General features: G+C 43.1%; 1 long non-coding RNA gene across 1 annotated transcript; it reads left to right on the forward strand.

Annotated features, from left to right (window-relative positions):
* The first annotated feature begins 6838 nt into the window (after nt 1-6838).
* LOC148120308 (uncharacterized) lies at nt 6839-11023 on the forward strand. Its single transcript, XR_015739168.1, has 2 exons — nt 6839-6906; nt 6976-11023. It is a non-coding gene; the product is annotated as an uncharacterized LOC148120308 (long non-coding RNA).
* Nucleotides 11024-24379: the final 13356 nt, after the last annotated feature.

Below are 24379 nucleotides of genomic sequence, written 5' to 3' on the forward strand. Positions count from 1 at the left end.
TATAAATTATTTGTTTTATAACATAATTAAAATGTGATTGGTGGTTCTAGGGGGGGTGGTTAAAAGGTAGTGATAATTTTCACTGGACATGTTTTCTTTGGAGACTTGACACTGACTCAGAGATGTGAAAACAGAGAAGGATTAATTAGCCAAGAAAGATTGAAAAGAGCAACTCTGACAGAAGAAATTGGTGGACAATGACCCTGAGGTAGGATGTGAAGGAAGGCTGGGAGTGTCGGAGTGCTTGATGAAGCTGACGCATGAACATGGCTGACTCATGAGAGATGATTGGTCTGTGCCCTGGTTTACATGTATTCTGATTGACCTCCAAGTACTTAGTCCTGATGGAGGAGGGTTATCTGTCTATTGTGTTAGTTTCATTGGTCAATAAAGAGACTGCCTTGGCCCTTTGATAGGACAGAAAATTAGGTAGGCGGAGTAAACAGAATAGAATGCTGGGAAGAGGGCAATGAGCTAGACGCCATGGAGCCAGCCACCAGGTCAGACAAGCTGAATCTTTTCCGGTAAGCCACCACTTCGTGGTGCTACAGATTATTAGAAATGGGTTAATATCAAGATATGAGAGTTAGTCAGTAACTAACTCTCTAGAGATAATGGGCCAGGCAGTATTTAAATGAATACAACTTATGTGTTATTATTTCTGGGGCTAAGCTAGCCGTGCGGGAGCTGGGCAGGATGAAAAGCAGGCCTGCCCGCAGCCCCTCACTACAGATGGCACCCACGTGGATAACTGCATCCACAGAAAGCCTGAGAAAGTTTGGGAAAGAATGGAGTAAAGCATGTTTTCTTGGTGGCAGCAATTTCTCGGGTCTGCTCTGCTTGCTAGAGGCAAGCAAGGCTTTCATTTAAGAGAGGCTTCCTGACTCAGCTTTAGCTGCAAAACTTTGTAGCTCATTAAGAGGTCCTGCCGCCAAACACTTAAATGGTATTGATGAAAAGCTGAACGCATGCTTTTCGGTTTTCAGTCGTAGCAGGAAAAATGCTGCACTGTTTTAAAATGCCGGTTTTCTGGGCTGTCCTGCCAGGACAAACTCTGACTCTTTCAGGCAGGCAGTCCAACTGAGTGTGGTCTGTGAGCAGAATGCTGCAGCTTGCTTGCTGGCAAGGACCTTGAAACGCCATAGAGTTGTGGCAGTGAACACAGCTCTGGCTGGTATCTCAGACGTGAGGCTGGAAAGCTAAAAAATGAGCTGGATCTAGCCGTCAAAGCCACGGCTCTCCATATTGCTTAGTAAATTAATGGCTCATGTGGTCAGAAAAAGAAAAATATACAGTAAAGAGAGATTCAAAGAGGAAGAAAACCTCTAAATGGTTTACAGTGTGTATATGCAGGCTAAAAGTTAAAGTTCTTAAAGTTAAAAGGAAAGAAAGAGAGTAGTTGGGTGTGGTGGTACACACCTTTAATCCCAATGCCTGGGAGGCAGAGGCATATTGACCTCTGTGACTTCAAGGGGTAGAGGTAGATTGACCTCTGTGACCTCAAGGTGTGGTAGTACACGCCTTTAATCCCAATGCCTGGGAGGCAGAGACAGATCTCTGTGAGTTCAAGGTGTGGTAGCATACACCTTTAATCCCAGCACTGGGGAGGCAGAGACAGGAGGATCTCTGAGTTCAAAGACAGCCTGGTCTACAGTGTTATTCCAGGACAAAGATATACAAAGATCCTGTCTCAAAAAGTAAAAGTAAAAATAAAAGAAATAGAGGTTAAAATAAAGCCACATAAAGATGGAAAATGCACAGAGAATCTTCATACTGTATGCTTTTATGCTCTCTTTAAATTGTTTGATTGCTGAGGAAGGAGCAACAACTGCTAAAAGACTTTTGTTTATAAATGCTGCTGAACTAACCCAAGATAGGAATTTTGAAAATACCTTGGCTTCAAAACTGAAGTCAAAAGGTATGTTACTTTGGAGAAGAGATTTTGCTTTTGTTTCCACAGAAAATGAGAGACTCTGGATTTATTCAGAGTTAAGAATAATCATCTTTGACCAAGGGAGGCCACCTGAAAAATCTCCGATAGGAACAGATGGCCCAGATGACAGAGGTCTACATCTAGAACTGATCCAAGACTGCTGCCTGAGATGATCGAGACTCACAGGATACTCCAGTCATGACTTGATTATAACTCTAAATTTTCTTTAGGTCCCCTTAAGACTATCAGCGCCCCCAACCAGCAGGAAGTAGCCTGAAATACTACGCCCACATTCCCAACAAATGGATTATGGGTATTTTCCTTTGTTTAAAAAAAAAAAAGAGGGAAATGGTGCGGGAGAATTATCTGTATTCTGTCAATCATATTTTAATAAAATGCTGATTGGCCAGGCAGGCAGTATAGGCGGGAAAGCCAGACAGGAAGTAGGGGTGGAGCAAAGAGACTGGGAGTATTCTGGAAGCAGAAGCTCTCTCTCAGCCACTCCTGCGCAGACCACCGAAGAGGCAACATGTAAGCTGTCACACTGAGAAAGGTACTGAGCCCATGTGGGTAACGTAGATAAGGATAATGGGGTAACATAAGTTATAAGAGCTAATAAGTAGCCTGACCAAATGGGCCAATCAGTTTATAACCTTATGGAGTCCTGTGTGTAATTTTTCTTTGTTGCTTGCCTGCTGTTGGGGTACTGGGAGGGACAGAAGCCCCAACAAGCCAGCCCTCATGTTACATAGTCCTTCTGTGGCCTGTCTTCACTTGCTCTTCCACATCATAGGACTGAGGAATGTCTGTGCTTAGGGAAGTTCCCATTAGAATTTCTTCACCATGCACACCACAGATCTTCCTCATAAACCCATCAATGCTATGTGTTCTACGCAGCAGTATATGAACTTGAGGCACATGGTGGAAAGAAAGGTGATTATCGATTCTAGGCTTCCTTCCTTTTGCATAAAGAAGAGTAAATATAGTCTCTCATAAGGACAGCAGCAGAGTGTTAGAAGTGTTAGAAGGTTGATAATTAGACTCAGCTCTTCGCCATTTTCTAAAGAGTTGCCAAGTAGTCAACCACAGCCTTGCTCAGAGCTCAAATGAGCTGGGTCTGAGCATATTCACAAAATCAAATACCTAGCAGAGTATATGCTCCTAATGCAAAGTGGTAGCTCTATAATAGGACTCTGTACTGAAGAACTGTAATTCCAAACCCAAACCCAAGGAACTCACAGAAGTTTGTCCAAGATCTAAGAATATGAAACCCAGAAAAAGCTCAAAGACAACAAAATAGAATCCCTACTGTGGCCGTTTGAATGAAAATGATCTTTATAGGCTGGTGCGGGAGAATTATCTGTATTCTGTCAATCATATTTTAATAAAATGCTGATTGGCCAGGCAGGCAGTATAGGCAGGAAAGCCAGACAGGAAGTAGAGGTGGAGCAAAGAGACTGGGAGTATTCTGGCAAGCAGGAAGCTCCCTCCACACTCCTGCGCAGACCACCGAAGAGGCAGCATGTAACTTGCCCAGCTGAAAAAGGTACCAAGCCATATGGCTAACATAGATAAAAATAATGGGGTAATATGTGTCATAAGAACTAATAAGTAGCCTGACCTAATGGGCCAATCAGTTTTATAATGTTATGGAGTCCTGTGTGTGATTTTCGTTGGGAGTTGCTGGTTGTGGGGTACCAGGCGGAATAGAAACCCCAACAAGCCAGCCCTCCTGTTACAATAGGCTCCTAGAGACTCGCTCTATTTTAGAGACTAGGAGGTTTGGCCTTATTGGAGGAAGTGCATCACTTTCAGGATGGGTTTTAGGTTTCAAAAGCCTAAACCAGGGCCACTGGCACTTTCCTCTTTCAGCTACTGATGGATTGACTATAGAATTCTCAACTCCTTCAGTAACATGTCTGCATGAGTGCCACCATGCTAATAATGGACTAAATCTATGAAACTGTTAGTAACCCCCAATTAAACGTTTTTCTTTATAAGAGTTGTGCCATCCTAGTGTCTCTTCACAGTGATGGGACATTGACTAAGACACTTCTAAGTTCCTTTTTTATCCTCTGAAGGAAATGAATGTCTTGCCCAGGATTACATGGGTAGTCAGTGGGACCCCAACTACAAATTATGAAATCAAAACTAAAAAACGACGGGAAAGTTATTGAATACAAATGAAATAGTTCACAAGATTATACCTAATCTGGAGGATTTCATTACAATTTCCCAGGGTAGAAGTTGAGGATATGGCATATTTAGATATAGTATGTCTACATACACGAGGACATTTGTTCAACCTCCAGTGCTACAAACAAAACAGAGCAAAACAAAACAAAGCACCTCCTTAATATGAATACCTGAAGTACAGTGTATAGACATTTAACTTCCAAGTTCTACAAAGTAGCCATTGTGCACTGACTCTCATGAGATTTTTCTCTTAAAATAGAGGACTGTGTGTGTTCTGTGATCAGATCCATACCTTTCCTTCTCCTCCATCCTCTTTATGTGGTGTGCCTTTGGCACATTAATTTCTTTTTTGCTTCAGAGAGAACTGCTTCCTCTGGTGGATATACATGTTATTCAATGCCTCCAGTAACAGAAATCAGGTGTTATGGGTCTTCTAAATAAATCCCTATATGTGAAAATTTCTGTCTAATTTAAGAGAGATTGGTTAAGGAGGAAGTGTTTAACCTGAGGACTTCCATGTCTACATATAGATAACACCTAGCTGTCATCTTGAACTTTTAGGGGATCAATCGTCATACTAGTTACAGTGAGCAAACAAGTAAATCTGAGAACAAAGAAAAGAATTGAAACTGGATGGCACTGTCTTCTGAGCAATCTGTCTTTAGTGAGATGTGTTCATCTTCTGTGATCATTATCTGTGCTTTTAAAATGAGTGGTAGGTACCTATTGAACGTGACGGAAAGATTGGCCTGCTCCCAGTACTTGGAAGGTGAGTCTAATGCACATAGGACAGCTGAGCAGGTCTGCCTCAAAGTAAACTTTGACTCTTAATTTCTTTTTTCTGTTGTTTCTGTCCCAGGCAGAAAGATTATTTATGTTATTTGCTAAAGATAAAACAAACACACATTTATAAATACTTATGAATCTATCAATTAGTGTCTTACACTAAAGCATGGCAGATTTAGACTTTGGATAAATGCAAACCCTTATGCATCTCCATGTCTTCAGCATACTTTAGGCAAATGGTTGTTAAGAATAAAAATTCTAATTTCAAATGAAGAAAAGTCATGACATGCATCTTGTGTTGCAGTTTAATCACTGTATACTCAGAAAAGGTATCGACAGTTGTCCCATGGAAGCTATTAAATTTGCTGTCCAAGGTTAAATGAAATTGTAGTTTATCAGAGCAGCATTGAGAAAATAAGGAAATCTGTTCATGGCTCTTGATTAATGCCAAGCGTGATCAACACCGGGGGTTCATTAAGCTATATATCATGTGGGTAATTTAATATGTCATTGCGCCTGCTGTCTGATGTGAATGTACTTAGCCTGAGTTTTAAAGTTATGTCTCTCGTGCCTGTGAGATCTGTTCAGAAAGATCCCTTCTTCCTACTTTTGCTGTACATTTTCTGTTACTTCCTTCTCCTAGACATATTCCACATATCATGACATTTTAGTAAACTTTCCTCAGAATGTACATGATAAAATTTTTTAGGAAACTATTTCTTTGTTGAATTTCCTATAGTTATATGTCTTAAAATCGAGTGTGACATGGGCTGAAACCGTTAACTTAGCTATGTTAATTTTTAGTACTCATATTACTTTACGTGTTATAGTTAAAATATAACCCTAACAAATCACATTTTCAATAATGCTTTCTCTGGTGTTTTCCTCATTGCTCTCTGCTTGTGTGGGGTCCATTTCTAAAGCTGACTCAATTTGAGGAAACACTAACTGCAAAACCGTAGCTTAGATATATTATCAGTAATTTAATTATGTATGGAAACATTTTAAAATACTTTTTTGTTTAAAACATTTCCATGTCATTTGGGAAAATACATTAAACTAATGGTGTAGTGTTTTGTGTTTATATGTTTTAGCGATTAGTCTTTCCATCTTCCCAATTTCTTTAGACACAGTCAAGCATTACCTAGAAGGAGAGGAGCCTTGATTTAACTTCTGGTTTTACTTTGTGATTTTTCATTAGTTTGATTTACAAAATGAAATTTGTAAATATTATCATTATTGAATGGAATTTGACAACCTATTAAGGAAATAAAATATTTCCACGGTTAAAAAAAGGTCTGTGATTTCTCTTCCATCTTATTTATTTTCTGTCTAGCATGTGGTATTCAATACCATCACACTTTTTCTCTCTTACTTAGGAGTAGGCTCACACAGCTATCATGGGAATCAGTGAACAAGAGGCTAGCTACAAGTTCATGTCTATGGTTGTTACAAGGAAGGACATGACAGGAGAGATGTGACAATATCGTTTGCAATCTTAAAATAATGATGTTTGCAGAAAAACAAGTTTGCTCCATAGACGTGCTTTGTTTTGAATTCTGTGGGTGTACCTGTCAATCAGGAATCTGGACTGAACCTTACAAGTCCCTGAAATGTCACCTTATGACAACTGTATCATGATGGTCACATTTGGGCTTGCTCATTGTTTGAGCTTATATGTCTAACAGCTGATTAAATCATAAATGTGAAGGGTCTGTCTTTAAAATGGGATCTCACATGGTACGCTAAGCCTTTTGGGCCTTCCAGAATCAGTGCCAAGGAAATTCTGCTCTGCTTTGTTTGGAGCAAGTGTCACTCTGTAGTCCAGCCTGACCTGGACTCACCATAACCACAACGTGCTTCAAACTGTTGAAAATCCTCCTGCCTCTTCTTCTAAGTGTTATAATTACAGATGTGAACTGTGGAGGGCCGGACCACATTCTCCATTGCTTCTAGGAACAAAGGTAGAGATTGACCTCTGTGACCCCAAGGTGTGGCGGCACACGCCTTTAGCCCTGATGCCTGGGAGGCAGAGACAAGCAGATCTCTGTGAGTTCAAGGTGATGTAGCACACGCCTTTAATCCCAGCGCACGTGCTTGGTAACTCTCTACCGCTGCGTCCCTGCCTACTCCCGAGGCATCATCTGGGATAATGGGCAGTGGACCCATCCAAGAGTGACACGTCAGAAGCGAGGACTGTTTCCTTTATAAGGGTTGGGTTCCATCTTATCTGGGTCTCCGCCATGTTGGCTGATGCCCGCTCTCCCAAGGGGCATTAAAGCTTTACTGCAGAAGAATCCTATGTGTACCGCGTGGTTCTTGCTGGCGAGACGGTAGCGCGGGACATCTGGTGCTGATACCCGGGAAAAAGAAGAACTTTGCACCACCGGAGACCCCTTGGACACAAGGAGGATTCAGAACTGCAGGAATGCGTGCTCAGAGAGGTACGTTCTAAAGTACAGAGAGCATATCAGAAACTGAGCAGCAGTGGGAGGTTGTGCGCGCACCCAGATAAGTTAAAAAATGACCCTCCGGTAAAGAATGGGGGAGACAGAAAAGAAAATAAGTTAAAAAGGACCCTCCGGTAAAGAATGGGGGAGACAGAAAAAAAGAAAAAATAAGTTAAAAAGGACCTCCCGGTGATTTTGGGAGAGTGGAGATGGGGGAGAAGGCTGATTTGCAGGGTCAAAAGCTTTATGTTGTGTTGTTCATGTTGTCTTTTGTGTACTGGATGGGAGAGGGATATTTGAACTTGGAGACTGCTGAGGATGTGGTGTTTTGGGAGGGAGGTTCTGTTTTCGTCTCCACGGAGGGGGAGAGCCTAAGGGTGTACTTGGGATTTACGTGGTTTGAATCACCGAGACCTCCTGAAATGTTGTAATGTATACCCCTAAAATGCAGCGGCCCAATAACAGCAGGAAGCAGCCAAAGAGACTAAACGACGCCCAAATTCCCTTAAAGATTAAATGAGGTCCTTTCAAGCCTGCTTCTCTGAGTTCCGCTTTGCTCAGTACACCGGTTTGGGCTCGGAGTGGCTCCAGCTGGGGCTGGAGGGCGGCTGGAGCGGAGCTTTGCTCTGTGGCTATGGTGGGAGGCATATTGCGCAGGCTCAGTTGGTGCCTGGCCTGGAGGGTATCACAGCAGTACCGAGAATGAGAACGGTGCCACAAGCTGCCAGGTCAGAAGGCTTGCAATGTGCCTGAAACTGTGAGGGGCTCTGAGGCTGGAGTGGCTTCTGTTCCGCTTGGCTGAGCTGAGCTGTGCTGATCCTAGGTAACAAAGGCATAGCCTGGGGCAACGGGCGGGGCGAACAATGCTGGCTACTAGCCCGAGAGATTTTCCATCTGAATAAGGAACTGAAGAGATAGCATAGGGGTTAAGAATGCTGCCTGCTCTTCCAAGGGTCATGAGTTCAATTCCCCAGTGACCACATGGCAGCTTACAACTATTTGGTCTTAAATCTAATGTTTCAGGATCCACAGGGAGGTAGATGCAAAAAGCCCTTAGATTTTTAAAGTGATTGGGTCGTTGGCTGGGTCTGTGAGAGTTTGTTTACAGCTGCTTTTGCTGTGACACAGGTGTTGAGAGTTTGCTAGTAGGGAAGCGGCCCTGTTCGCCGCCTCTCCCAGCGGCTCCTTGAGCCGCAGCGGCTCTGGCGCGGACCTTGAGATGTTGCGGCCTGTGCCGCCTAGGTCTGAGTGTCGGCTCCCGCCACACTCCGCCACCAACACAGCCTCAGAGAACTAGGCTAGCCCCGCGGGGAAGGCAGGGGCGCCTGGGGGTGGAGCCGCCACTTCCTGGCCTGGGACAGGCGGAGCCGCACAGTGGGACACAGGGAGCTGGGCAGCGAGCAGGCCCAGGGCCGCACACAGCCCTTGGATGACGGGCGGGCTCTGGAGCCCGAGGCCACCATACCAGCAAGAAATAAATCTTAAATCTAATATCAACAAACAGGGCCTGGGTTTTTCCTAGGCGCCACTGGGGCAACACGGCCCATGCCGTAAAAAACAGAGATCCCCATATGGGTTCCCCAATGGCCACGTCATCTTAGGACTCCAGGCTGAAAACAGGAAAACGGTTTTCTCATATTTTTAAAACAATAATCTCATCTGTGCCAGATTTAAAATGGTTTAATTCTAAGGCCTACTATAATGACACAGACAAACAAGATTGCTCTTTAGAACAGAGACCTATAGGTCTCTAAGTTCAAGACCAGCCTACTTCCAGTACTGACTGTGCTAAATTTTTACACTGAGTTTTTTAATACTCTTAAATGTTATTTTGGGAGAAGAGTTTGTTTGTTTTTTTCTAGAAATGCTACTATTCATGCTGTGGATTCATCTGTCCAGAGGCCTGAGGACAAAGCCTCTGCTATGGAGCTGTCTGGCCTGATTGCTGCGGAGCTGGCGGGTTCCTGAGGGATGGTCCAGCTCCTGCCCTTGGTCTGTCAGTTATTGCTATGTTGTTGTTGTACATTGCAATGTTGTTGTTGCTATGCCATTGCTATGCTGCTAGATTTCCCCTTGTTTTGTCAGTTATTGCTTGCTATCAGTTTCCCTTATCCTGTCAGTTATTTCTGCTAAACACTATGGGTATCTTCAAGATAGGTTACAAAATGCCATGGTTATTTAAATTAAAAATTGGATAAATATCTATTTAAACAAAAAGGGGGGAATAATAAAGGAACTGCCCCCGATGCCAAGAATGGCCATCGCCATGGCTCTGTTCATTATAAATTTTTAAAATTTGGATGATAATGGCCAAAATGCTGCAACACGACATTGTTCGGATCCGCAGCGGCCCAAAGATTTGGTTAAGTGGAAAGATGTGCTTTCTAATGAATGGAAAGGCCCGGATCCCATCTTATTGAGATCCAGGGGAGCTGTTTGTGTCTTCCCACAGGATCAAGAAAGCCCATTCTGGCTGCCAGAGCGATTGACCCAAACAGTGAAGAGTGATCCACAACACACAGATTCGCCTGAGGACCTGGCTGCTGTTCCTCCTGCCATTTTGCGGATGGATGACAGAGCACCGATGGAGGACACTCTCAGCCTTCCTGAAGCTATTACCAGTCAACCATAGGATGGCGGTGTCTCCCCGATTTTTTACAACCAATAAGACTCTGGGCCCCCTCATACCATCCTAGAGATGATTTATAAGCCTGGCCGTAGGACTCCAGTCCTGGGCCGTATCTCTCATTCCCCTACTTCAAAGAATGGGTGGGGGTGGAAATGTTTTGGAACAGTCCTATGCTATGGATTAGTGTTTCTCCTCTGGATGGTCTGCTGACTCAAATCCCAAAGTCTTAGGGACAAAGTGGTTATTGCACAAGCGCTGGCTGCCCTGGAACAGGGGGCCTCTACTGATGTGTGGTTATTTATGTTAAAGCAGTAAGGTTTAAGCCAACCAGCTCCTGCACCCCTAGGACTGTGGTCCATTGCACAGGGTGGAGTGCTTGGCTTAGCTAGCCCTGAAGGTTGTCGAGCTGAAGAGCATCGCACAGAGAATGGCCCTCTCTGAGAGATAAGTCGCTTTGCTTAAGGGTTTCCTGCCGTATATTCCCTTTCCCAGAAAATTGGCAGAGGGCAGGCTGGATAGGTTCCAGGTGTCATGAGCCTAGGGACAGATTCCGTGCAAGCCCATCGTAATGTTTTCATTTTGGGAAGTGCGACCTCTATCTTTACCTTCCTAGGGAGTTGCCTTTCTGCAAAGAAGTAAAAAAAGGGGGATATGTGGAGGGCCGGACCACATTCTCCATTGCTTCTAGGAACAAAGGTAGAGATTGACCTCTGTGACCCCAAGGTGTGGCGGCACACGCCTTTAGCCCTGATGCCTGGGAGGCAGAGACAAGCAGATCTCTGTGAGTTCAAGGTGATGTAGCACACGCCTTTAATCCCAGCGCACGTGCTTGGTAACTCTCTACCGCTGCGTCCCTGCCTACTCCCGAGGCATCATCTGGGATAATGGGCAGTGGACCCATCCAAGAGTGACACGTCAGAAGCGAGGACTGTTTCCTTTATAAGGGTTGGGTTCCATCTTATCTGGGTCTCCGCCATGTTGGCTGATGCCCGCTCTCCCAAGGGGCATTAAAGCTTTACTGCAGAAGAATCCTATGTGTACCGCGTGGTTCTTGCTGGCGAGACGGTAGCGCGGGACAGTGAACCATCACAGCCTGGTTCCAGGGGAATATTTTACAGACTTAAATATTCCTATGAGGGAAACTGCCGTCCGTTATAGACCAAATACCAAGGTTGGTTTCCTGAGGGTGGTAACTTTGCCAACCCATTCTCAGGGAAGATTGAGTTGTCACTCGGGAGCTGGTAAGATCAGGTGCCAGCTTTCAAAGAACACTTAAATAATTGGCTGCTATTTCACCTTTAATTCTTTTTTAAATAGGCTGTAGATGCAGCGTCTACAATACTCTTAAAGGAAACTGCCTGATTATTTAAATTGGGTGTTTGAAAATGTATTTTAATTAGGTCCAAGACCAAATTAGAGTGGTGTCTAGTGAATGCCAAGCATTTTAGAGAGCGGCACGGTGCACAGTGTGTTCTTCTGCAGCGTGTAAAGTGGGGAGCGCATGGGCTTCCCTTGTCAGTTTGCAGGCACAGCCCTGAGCCACTTATTCTAAGTCTATGATGGACATCTCCTGAAAGTACTGCACAGGTCATTCACACAGTCAAGGTTTTCTTTTCCAACACTGTTTTTTAAAGGCACTATATTGTTTTCTGTTGCCATTAATTGCTAGGGGTTTATATACAAGACAATAATTAATTATACCTCTGGGAAACTCAAGAGTCAACATGAATCAAAGCAGGCTTGGTGAGGATCATAGAAGCCTCACAAATTAAGCAGGTCACTGGAGACCAATTGTTTCTGGAATCATTTCACTGGAGTTAATTGACATTAATTATTTAATCTGATTTTCTGTTTTCTGGTTTTCAGCAGAGTTACTGCTTCCTGCTTGCAGTCCTCGGGAAGTCTTTGGATCCTCTATTCAGTATGGCTAGGAATGGGTTTTGATATTAATAATTGATATTTCCTAACTCATTAATAGATAGCCTATATACAAAACACATGAGAAATCAACTAATGAGCCATGATAAAAATACATATTAGCCAATAACTTGTATTGATGGTTAATGCTTCCAGTTTTTACTCAGAATTAATTCATTAAAAATATGCATGCAGTGAACTTAGAGTTTCTACACTCTAAGTTGTGAGTGTGATGCAGTAAGGACTGGAATGTAAATGAAAAAGAGCAAGTTCATGAAGTTGTCTCTTAAAAAAAAATCCAAAGGAGACTCCGGTGAAAGTTCCAAAATGGTGCACGTCAGCACCCTCCACCCAGGGCTGTGTGCTGAGGGTGGGGCCAGGAGAGCTCCATGTGTCAGCTATTTAAAGGCATGCCTAGCATTTCTTTGTCTGTTTAGGGATTGCTTCCTCCTCTGAATATCATGGTTCTAAGATGATACTTACCGCTGAAAAAAATGGGCATTGATTGTGCTTTGATTAACCATACTCTTTATTTTTACCATACTCAAGCTGCTATTTTGTAGGTACACAGGTCCCCATTTTTCCCGAGGCGCTATGCAGGGCTGTTCTGCTTCCTGGTTCCACTGCATCAGCTTGAGGGTGTAGCATAGAACTGCCCTCTCCTGTTATGTTAATATCACCTACGGCCCAAGGGTGTAGCTCAGAGAGAACTCTACTGTCATGGTAATTCCACCTGCAAGCAAGGTTCTCGCCCGCAGGCAAGGTTCCTGGGTCAGCTTTTCTCTGAGCCTGAGCACGCCCACTTGGCTTCCTCTTTTCTCTGTTCAGCTGCTGTCCGACCTTGGGTGCGACCCCCTGACTTTTCTCTTTCCTTGATCTTGATGGGGGGCTGGTGTCCTTTTGCCCCACAGTATATATATCCGACTTATGCTTAATAAAGCTGCCATTTGCCACTTGCTCTTTGGCAGATGAGCCGGTTTCTTTGTGTGTGTGTCATCTGTTCAAACCCCTAGGACATGCGTCCGTTCTCGTGGGCTCGAGTCAGGAAAGCGCGCGCCTGTTTCGAGGTTCGGGTTTCCACAGAAAAGTGCGGAAGCTTACAGATGGCGTCCCTCGGTCGGCTTTGAATAAGGACTCAAGAACAGCGTTCTGCCGTCTGTGGATCTACCACGAGAAACCCAAAGAGGTAGGGGTTTCCCCCACGATCCGGAATCTGGCCAGTGTTATGATGTGCAATGGTGCACGTGTGATAAGGGGGTATTGAATGAATTTGATTTTTAGAAGTATGGGTGCCGAAAGGTCTGATCCAGAGCTGAAGGCCAGTGGGCAAATCAGCTGCTAAAATTTCGTAAAGAGACTAGGTGCCAGGATTAAGATGACACAGCTCAAGAGACTGTTTAGACTATTTTAAAACTCAGTCCCTGACTCTCACGTGCAGGGAACTTTAATTTTTGCCTAAGAAAACAGGCTGGGCTCAGCTAGCTCCCGGCTGGAATTCGTTCCCAAAGTTGCAGGATCCAGCGTAAGCAAGCATGCTAGCAATAGCCGATGGCCATGTAACTGCGGGCCTCGGGCTGAGAAAATATTCAAAGGTGTTTCTAACAATTCTATTAAAAGTTTCTGAGTAACTAAAGGCAAAAGAGCCAAAAAGAGAGAGAGTTTTGACAAAACAAGAGAGCGCAGCAGCCTTGAGCCCCAAGCCGTAGATGGAGCTGGGTATTACCCGCAGCTGATAGACCGTACAGGGTCCGTACACAGGACTCTGGCAGGCTGCGCGACCGCAGCTGGCAACTCTAGGAGTCCCAGGAAACTGGCGGCCAAGGCGCTGAACGCCGCGGTGGCAAAAGGTGCCTGCCACAAGTGGGCGGGCTAAGGGCAGTTTACGTCGGAGGCTGTATGTAATGTTATGTGAGGCTTGGAGCGGAGCCAACAGAGCAAAGGCTGCACGTGACTAAGGCCGAGCCAGACACAAATGCCTTTAAGCTGACAGAGGCCACGAGCCTACAGTTTTCTGGCAGGCAGTTGCTACCTTTGGGTTAGCTCAGAAAGCGTGCCATAGCTGGGGAGCTGCTTCAGCAGGTTGCCGCTTCAGCAGGTTGCCCATATCCTAGATAACAAAGGCAGACCTATAGCCTGGGGCAATGGCAGACAACGTTAAGGCTGCTAGGTCAAGGATTTTCCATCTCAATAAAAAGCTAAGAAATGGGTTGAATCTAGTCATCAAAGCCAAGGGTCTCCATATTGCTTAGTAAATTAAAGGCTTATGTAGTCAAAAAAGCAAAATATACGTTAAAGAGAGATTCTAAGAGGAAGAAAACCTCTAATTGGTTTACAATATGTTAAAGATATATGCACGCTAAAAGTTAAAGTTCTTTAGAAAGAGAGTAGTTGGGTGTGGTGGTATACACCTTTAATCCCAATACCTGGGAGGCAGAGACAGATCTCTGTGAGTTCTGGGTGTTGTAGCACACGCCTTTAATTCCAACATTGGGAAAGCAGAGACTGTGGGACTCTATGAGTTCACGGACAGCCTGGTCTACAAGTTATTCCAGGACAAAGATGTACGTTTGAGGAGCTTATCTGCAAAGAATCATAACTTCCCTCTGCTCCTGGAGTTGGATGAGGAAGTTTGAGTGCAGGTGATTATTCCTTGATCCCTGCTGGGGTCAGGTGAGAGTCCCTCCGTGGCTCTCCATTTGGTGCCATGGTAAAAAGCTAGCCCCAGCAGAGCAATAAGCAAGCTGCTGTTTCTCCTCAACTTCATGCTCTATGGATTTCGTTCAACCTGGACACCCTCCGCCGAGACTCGTAGACGAGATCGGAAAGATGAGGATCGTGGACTGGGTCATCCTGCTGTGTGGCCAGGATGCATTGTGGATTGAGATATAATTAAATAAGGGATAATTAAGGAAATGGGGAATACCCCGGGTAAATCAGAGTTAAAGAGGTTGTTATAAGAAACAGTTGTCTGGTTTTAAATCTAATGTTTTCCTTTCTAAAGAAAGGTTGCTTACACATTTTTAGAGGGCTCCAAGCTAGGAGCGGGAGAACTGGTTTTCTCAAATTTTTGGAACAATAGCTCAACTATACCAGATTCAAAGCAATCTATTTAGGACCTAAAGAGGTATAGCTAAATTTTGGGATGGTATGTTGCCTAATTTTCTAAAATCCCAGACTGTACCAATTTACATTTCCACCAATCGTGGAAAGGTTTCTCTTAAGTGTAAACTGTGAACAATGTTTGATCTTGGTCATGTCATTTAAAATAAGATAGTCTCAAAGGTTATTTTGATTCACAATTCTCCAATGATTAAAGATGTCATATTAAGGATTTTTTAAATATCTTTCAGTCATTTTTAAGTTTGTCTATTGAGAGTTTTCAGTTTAGATGTGTTACGTATATTTTTATTTCATTAATTGTTCTTTGGAGGACTATTTCTGGAGTCCTAATGTTTTTTATATGGATTGATGACTGACAAAGATTTCCACATCTGTAGACAGATATGTCGATCCTATTAATTATTTCTCAAATGTTGGCGGGAGGCAATGTGCCCCCACAAAGATAACGATTTTAATAATTCTATCCAGTTATGTAAGTGCTCACGTACTGGATCAGGTAATAATTTTCTGCCCCTGAAAAGGTTCCAGGCGGAGTTGATCCTAAAAGATATTTTGGGGCTGATGGTTCAGCCCAGTTCAAGACCTGCTACAATTGTGCAGGCCAATAAAAAATAATGTTTTGAGGTTGGCTATTTCAGGCCAATGTTCAGGCCAGTTGCAATGGCACAGGCCAATGAAATTTGCTCTTTGGAGCAGAGACCTGTAGGTCTCTAAGTTCAGACCAGCCAATGTCAATACTGGCTGAGCTGAGTTTTGTTCTTGTTCTAAGTATTTGTTACTCCCAATATGTAACATGGTCTAGTTCATAAATTAATTTGGGGTAGAGGAGCGGTTTATGTGTTTCCACAGGATGCAAAGCAATCCATTTGGGTCCCTAAATGTCTGGTGCGGACCGTGGATTCCTCTATTCAGAGACCTGAGGACAAGGCGAGATCAAGAGACCCCGCGGGTACGGCAGAGGCGGCGAGAAAGATGGCAGATTCCTGAGAGATGATCCAGCGCCTGCCTTTGCCCCTTTCCCAGCTTCTTATCTTGCTCTGCCTTGATCTGCCTGTTTAGCCAAGGCTGTTCTACCCCCTGAGGGGAAGCAGCTACTTCCCTTACCCTAGATTGCAGCATTGAGTACTCGCTGCGGGAACCCTGCAGGTCAGACAGAAATACCATGGACATTCGAATTAATTTAAATTCTCGATTGGATGCCTTTTGTTGATCTTTACAAACTGGGTGTGGATTTTGACCTCTGCTGGTCGCTGGATAAGATTTTGCTGCTTTTCTGGGACCCCGGAATACAAAATTGCTAATTGGCTTTAATTTAGTATGGTTAGTCATTCCAGGGGTCCCATTTGCCGGTGCCGTAGCCTTACTCAAAAGGGCTCTATTCAGAGCAAAACGTTTCAGACACTGTGCAAGCACAGTCTCTTCCAGGATTACTCATGTGTATGCTGGAACATTTTCACCTGGCCAATGGCTTCAGGTCCGCCACGGCCTGGCCCTAGTAGGCATTCGTCTCGGAGCATCTTTCAGCATAAATATGGCTGGATTCAATGTATGACTAGTAAGCAATGACGGGTTTATTGCACGGGGGGGGCGGTCTCGCCTAAGACAAGGGGTGCGTTTGGACCTGAACACATTCCCGTAGACGGGTTTAGGGACCTAACCCAACGACCGACATGCCTAAGACAGCTGCTAGTCATCATATTTTATATATATTTAAAGGGAGACTTGTAGGTACACAGGTCCCCATTTTTCCCGAGGCGCTATGCAGGGCTGTTCTGCTTCCTGGTTCCACTGCATCAGCTTGAGGGTGTAGCATAGAACTGCCCTCTCCTGTTATGTTAATATCACCTACGGCCCAAGGGTGTAGCTCAGAGAGAACTCTACTGTCATGGTAATTCCACCTGCAAGCAAGGTTCTCGCCCGCAGGCAAGGTTCCTGGGTCAGCTTTTCTCTGAGCCTGAGCACGCCCACTTGGCTTCCTCTTTTCTCTGTTCAGCTGCTGTCCGACCTTGGGTGCGACCCCCTGACTTTTCTCTTTCCTTGATCTTGATGGGGGGCTGGTGTCCTTTTGCCCCACAGTATATATATCCGACTTATGCTTAATAAAGCTGCCATTTGCCACTTGCTCTTTGGCAGATGAGCCGGTTTCTTTGTGTGTGTGTCATCTGTTCAAACCCCTAGGACATGCGTCCGTTCTCGTGGGCTCGAGTCAGGAAAGCGCGCGCCTGTTTCGAGGTTCGGGTTTCCACAGAAAAGTGCGGAAGCTTACACTATTTTATACTGTTAGTAAAATGTGGGCTCTAAGCAACTTTTGCCTAAGAAGTTGGGAGTGCAGGGATGGAGCCTCTGCCCCCTATGTAGCACTGTGGGACAGTGGGTCTCTGCCTCCAGTGCCACCACCACAGCTGCCATGCACTCTCTTAAGTCTGTCGTTGTGTGTATCTGAGCCAGATTTCTTCTGTGCTGGAAAACTTCTACCCATCAATTACTCGTAATTTTTAGAGTTCTAGTTGGTTTGTACTTAAATCACAGTGACATATTTGATTCTTTTGCCCAGTAATCTTCACATTTATTCATTCATTTTGTATATGTATGTGTATATGTATGTGTGCATGCACAAGTATCGAGTGGGCCTGGGGCTGGAGGGAAGCAGTGGCACATGCCATGGCAGGTGTGTAAACGTCAGAGGAAAAGCAGCAGGAGTCAATGTCTCCTCTCATGACATGGCTCTATGGATGGAACATTTCTGCTGTCAAGCACTTTCACCCACTTGGTCCTCCTTGGTGGTCTTCAGTGGAATGATTTTAAATGTTAAGATCCTGGTAACTTGTATTTTGATCACCCCTCCCTTACCACTTTCCAGATCTCTGTTCTTACCCTTTTCCTACCCAACTTTGATTCTTTTTTTTCCCCCCAAACTCATCAAGCCCAATTTGTGTTAGCCAATTACAATTGCAACTGGGTTATGACTTGGAGTGTATTGACCTACTGGGGTCACACTCTTAAAGAAAACTAACTCTTCACTTCCCAGCAGCTATCAAATATCAATAGCTTCTCAGCTAGTGGTGAGATTTTGTGCACTGCCCCCCACCCCATCCTGGGATTTTGTGTAAATCTTGTGCATGCTGTCATAATCTCTCTGAGTTCATATGTGTAGTGGCATTTCATTTTATTTTAATAAATAAATAATAAATAAAGCTTGTTTGAAGTTCACAGAGTAAAACAGTCACACTGACCAGCCTTTGTAGATCAGACCACAATAACACACACCTTCATTCACAGTAGCCACACTAGTTGCCATAGAAACTGGGCAGTGCATGCCTTTAATCCTAGTGGTGCACACCTTTAATCCCAGAAATAGAGGGGATTATAGAGGGGATTATAAAATGGGAGGACACAGGTCTCAGACACAGTCTCCTTCTGAGATTCCTGTAGGCAGGATTGCCATTTTCTGACTGAGGTTGAGGTAAGAACCAGTGGTTGGCTGCTTTGCTTTTCTGATCTTCAGAATGAATCCCAACATCAGTCTCTGAGCTTCTGTTAATCGTGTCCTTCCCATATGTGTAACTGTCTTGCCATGTTCAGAAAACATTGCTTTCTTGAAGTTATCCACCACCACTTCTGAGAAGTTCCCTAGTCAGCCCTGAGCTGGGGCTGTGATATATATAACCCACTGGAAGCTGAGCATACCATAGTCTTTTCTTCTGTGTACACTGACTAAGGGTTTCTGGGTTGTCATCTACTACAACGAGGAGTTGACTTCTCTGATGAGGATTGAGAGGTGCACTTATCTATGAGTTTAGCTTAGCAGCATTTTTTTAAAAATATGTGTCTGTCTGTCTGTCTATTTATTTTTGGAATCCTGGCTATCCTGGGTCTCCCTCTGAAGACTAGGCGGGCCTCGAATTCAGAGATCTGCCTGCCTCTGCCTCCTTAGTGCTGGGATTAAAGGTGCAAGCCACTACTGCTGGGTATCTAGCAACCTTTAAGGGTAATGAGCATTCTGGACCTTACTGCATAGAAGATGCATTTAGTTAGTGGCCATTATCTAGTTTACTGACATTATCTGATTTTCCAGTGGGGTAGCCACTTTAAGTTGAGTGATTTATTCCTTTGACATAACTCTGCTAGACTTTGAAACTTTGCTTTTAGACACAAGTATCCTAGGTATGTTCTGAGTAGTTTCTTCTGCCCCAGGCTTGGGTTTAGCTCTGGTGCATTCAGTGCTAATGAGCTAACCTCTTGGTGGTGTTAATATGCTAGTGAACCAACCCCAAGCTATGAGCCTTGATAGTGAAAAGCTACCACCCAATAAGATGATATAAAAATTGAAACTTGAAATTGGCCTCTAGGTTTACACTGCCTTTCTCCTATGTTGAGACTTGTCAACAACAGGACTTGAGATTGGCCCTGATGTCAGTGACTGTTGAACTTCTGACACCATTTCTGGGCTCACACAAACCCACCTGTCAGCACTGACCTAGTCTCTAGGTCCTTCTGGACCTTCATTGGTGCCATCCTCCTAGCGTGCCATAGCTGAAAGACTTCACAGCAGACATGTGTCAAGTCTGCAAGCTTCTGACAATTCCCCATTGTCACCCTGAAAGAACATTTTCTACCCAACCACTTTTCCCACTTGGTAGGATGCCAGTTTAACTTGATGATGATGATGATGATGATGATGATGATATTATAAGGAATGACAGTGTGGATAGACAGAGCATATTCAAAAGACAAACCATGTGTAAAGAGCCTACTAGCTGAGCACCTCAGAGCCCACTGGCTGTGCTATCTGTGCAGTCCATCACTGAAGGAAGTAAATTCAGGAACTATAGGCAGAAATTGAAACAGAAGCCATAGAGGAACACTGCTTATTGGCTTGCTCCTTCTGATTTGCTCATCATATTTTCTTATATTATCTAGAACCTACTGTACAGGGGTGGCACTGCTCAGAATGGGCTGGGTCTTCCTAAATCATTTATTAATTGAGAAGATGTTCCCTCAAGCCTATCTACAAGCCTATCTGATGGGTGCATTTTTCTCAGTTGAGGTTCCCTTTTCTAAGAGTCTGACCAGGACACATACATAGATGTATATGCTTAGGGACTTTCACTAACAGCTTTTTTAAAATGTTTCATAAAGTTTTATAATTTTTTATTATTATTTAATTGAAATTCTACAGACCATTTCCCATTTCTATTCCTTCACCTCCTCCCACTCCCTCTACTTTCCCCTCCCTTCTAGCCCCATCCACTCCTTAGAAAGGGTAAGGCTTTTCATGGGGAGACAGCAAATGCTAGTGCATTGCTTTGAGGCAGGGCCAAAGCCCTACCTACTATATCTAGGTTGAGCAAGGTATCTCTCCAGAGAGAATAGGTTCCAAAAAGCTAGTTCAAGCGCTAGGGATAAATCCTGGTTCCGCTATCAATGGCCCCACAGACTGTCCCAGCCATACAAGATTCAGAGGGTCTAGTTTGGTCCTATGCTGGTTTCACCACTGTCAGACCAGAGCTTCCATTTGCTCAGGTGAGCTGTTTATGTGGATACCCCCATCGTGGTTTTAACCGATTATTTCATACTATCGTCCTCCCTCTCTTCAACTCGACTATGGGAGCTCAGCCCAGAGTTCTGCTGTGAATCTCTGCACCTGCTTCCAGCAGTTGCTGGATGATGACAATTAAGGTAATTATCAATCTAACTGTAGGGCCAGGCCAGTTCAGGCACCTTCTCGGCTGTTGCTTAGGGTCTTAGCTGGGGCCATCCTTGTGAGTTCCTCAGAATGAGTTCCTCAGAATTTCTATAGTGCCAGGTTTCTTGCTAGCCCCATAATGGTCTCTCGATCAAGCTATCTCTCTCCTTGCTCTCCCTCACTTACCTTCCCAGATCTTAACCTGTTCCCTCATGTTCACCTCCCCCCTCCTTCTTCCCTCCTCCTTCCCTTCCACCCTTCCTTTTCCCCACATTCCCATGATCCAATTTTCTCAGACAGTCTTGTCTATTTCCCCTTCCTAGGGGAACAAACGTAAGTTTTGTAAAGATTCTTCTTGTTCTCTGCTTCTAGCTTCTCCGTGGTTGTGGTTATTCTTTGCTTTATGTCTAATATCCACTTATGAGTGAGCACATACTGTGTTTGTTTGGTTTTTAAAGAAAAGTTTATTGTTTTCATTGATCAATATATTTTTCTTTACTCCCTTTCCTTTCTCTTTCCTCAACTTCTATTCTCTCCCATGGTCCACATGCTCCAAATTTACCCAGAAGATCTTGGGTTTTTTTTCTACTTCCCATGTAGATTAGATCCATCATACTGTATTTGTCTTTCTGTGTCTGGGTTACCTCACTAAGGATGTTTTTTTTTCCTAGTTCCATCCATTTGCATGCAAATTTCAAGATGTCATTGTTTTTTACTGCTGAATAGTACTCCATTGTGTAAGTGTACATTTTTTAAAATCTATTCTTAGGCTGAGGGGCATCTAGGTTGTTTTCAGGTTCTGACTGTTATGAATAATGATGTTACGAACATAGTTGAACAAATGTTCTTGTGGTATGATTGCATAATATGGGATTCCCCTCTGTATGCTGTGAATACCATTGATGAATAAAGAAACTGCTTTGGACCTATAGCAGGGCAAACTTAGGTAGGTGGGGAAAACTAAACTGAATGCTGCATGAAAAAGGGCATGGTGAAAGAGAAGCCATGTAACCCTACTGGAGACAAATGCCAGAACTTTAGCCAGTAAACCACAGCCACATGGTGATATACAGATTACAGATATACAGAAATGGGTAAAATTAATATAAGTAAGAGTTAGCCAATAAGAAGCTAGAGCTAATGGGCCAAGCAGTGATTTAATTAATACAGTTTCTGTTTGATTATTTTGGTGCTAAGTGGCCAGGAACTAACTAGCAGCCTCCTCATAAAATTGAGTTCCTTTGGGTGTATGCCCAAGAGTGGTTTTGCTGGGTCTTGAGGTAGACTGATTCCCAATTTTCTGAGAAACCACCATACTGATTTCCAAAGTGGCTGTAAAAGTTTGCACTCCCATCAACAATGAGGAGTGTTCCCCCTTATTCCACATCCTCTCAAGCATAAGCTGTCATTGGTGTTTTTGATCTTAGCCTTTCTGACAGGCATAGGATGGTATCTCAGAGTTGTTTTGATTTGAATTTCCCTGATGGCTAAGAATGCTGAGCAGTTCCTCAAATGAGATTCTTCTGTTGGGAATTCTCTGTTTAGATCTGTACCCCACTTTTTGATTGGATTATTTGGTATTTTGACATCTAGTTTCTTGAGATCTTTATATATATTGGTGATCAGTCCTCTGTTTGATGTGGGGTTGGTGAAGATCTTTGCCCATTCAGTAGGCTGTCATTTTGTCTTATTGGCTGTGTTCTTTGCCTTACAGGAGCTTCTCTGTTTCAAAAGGTCCCCTTTATCTTTTGTAACTCTCAGTGTCTGTGCTACTGGTATTATATTTAGGAAGTGCTCTGTCTCCTGTGCCAATGCATTCAAGGCTACTTCCCACTTTTTCTCCTATGATGTTCAGTGTTGTTGGTTTTATGTTAAGGTCTTTGATCCATTTTGACTTGAGTTTTATGCATAGGGATAGCTATGGGTCTATTTGTATTCTGCTATTGTTGACATCCAGTTACAGCAGCACCATTTGTTGAAGATGCTTTCTTTTTTCCATTGTATAATTTTAGCCTCATTGTCAAAAACCAGGTATTTATAGGTGTGTGGATCAGTATTAGGGTCTTCAATTTGATTCCATTGGTCCACCTGTCTGTTTTTATGCCAATACCAAGCTGTTTTCATTTCTATTGCTCTATAGTAGAGCTTGAAGTCAGATGCCTCTGGAAGTTCCTTTATTGTACAGAATTATTTTGGTTATCCTGTTTTTTTGTTTGTTTTTCCATATGAAGTTGAGGTTTGTTCTTTCAAGGCCTGTGAAGAATTGTGTTGGGATTTTGAATGGGATTGCATTGAATCTGTAGATTACTTTTGGTAGAATTGCCATTTTTATTAGGTTGATCCTACCAATCACACATAGGAGATCTTTCCATTTTCTGATATCTTTCTCTGTTCCATTTTCTGATATCTTTCTCTGTTTCTTTTCTCAAAGTTCTTATTGTATAGGTCTTTCACTTCTTTAGTTAGAGTTATGCCAAGATATTTTATGTTATCTGTGGATATTGTAAAGAGTGATGCTTCTCTGATTTCTTTCTCAGTGTCATTATCATTTGTATATAGGATGACTACTGATTTTTTTGAGTTGATCTTGTGTCCTACCACATTAGTGAAAGTATTTATCAGCTGTAGAAATTCCCTTGTAGAATTTTTGGGATCACTTATGTATTCTGTCATACCATCTGTAAATAGTGAAAGTTTGACTTCTTCCTCTCAAATTTGTTTCCCCTTGATCTCCTTTTGTAGCCTTATTGCTCTAGCTACAACACCAAGTACTAAGTTGAATAGATATGGAAACAGTGAATAGCCTTGCCTTGTTCCTGATTTTAGTGGAATCATTTTGAGTTTATCTCCATTAAATTTGATGTTGGCTGTCAGCTTGTTGTATATTGTTTTTATGTTTATTATGTTTAGATATGTTACTTGTATCCCTGATCTCTCCAAGACCTTTATGATGAATGGGTGTTGGATTTTGTTTAATGCTTTTTCAGCATCTAATGAAATGATCACATGGATTTTTTTCTATCAGTTTTATTTATATGGTGGATTACATTGATATATTTTCATTTGTTGACCCATCCCTGCATCTCTGGGATGAAGCCAACTTGATCATAGTGGATGATATTTTAAAATGTGTTTTTGGATTATGTTTGCTAGTATTTTATTGAGTATTTTTTCATCAATGTTCATGAGGGAGATTGGTCTGTAATTCTCTTTCTTAATTAAGTCTTTGTGTGGTTTGGGTATCAGGGTAACTGTAGCCTCATAAAAAAAGTTTGGCAACATTTTTTCTGCTTCTATTATGTGAAACTATTTGAGAAGTATAGGTATTAGCTCTTCTTTAAAGTTCAGGTAGAATTATATGCTGAAACCACTGGGTCCTGAGGTTTTTTTTTTTGTTGTTGTTGTTGTTTGGGGGGCTTTTGATGGCTGCTTCTTTAATCCTATAATCCATAGGGATTATACGTCTGTTTAAACTGTTCATCTGATCTTGATTTAATTTTGGTATGTGGTACCTATCCAGAAAATTGTCCATTTTTTTTAGATTTTTTAATTTTGTGGAGTACACGTTTTTGAAGTATAACCCAATGTTTCTCTAGATTTCTTCAGTGTCTGTTGTTACATCCCCCTTCTCATTTCTGATTTTGTTAATTTGGATAATCTCT

Source organism: Myodes glareolus, chromosome 11 (assembly GCF_982192425.1).
Source record: "Myodes glareolus chromosome 11, mMyoGla1.1, whole genome shotgun sequence".
Classification (NCBI taxonomy): domain Eukaryota; kingdom Metazoa; phylum Chordata; class Mammalia; order Rodentia; family Cricetidae; genus Myodes; species Myodes glareolus.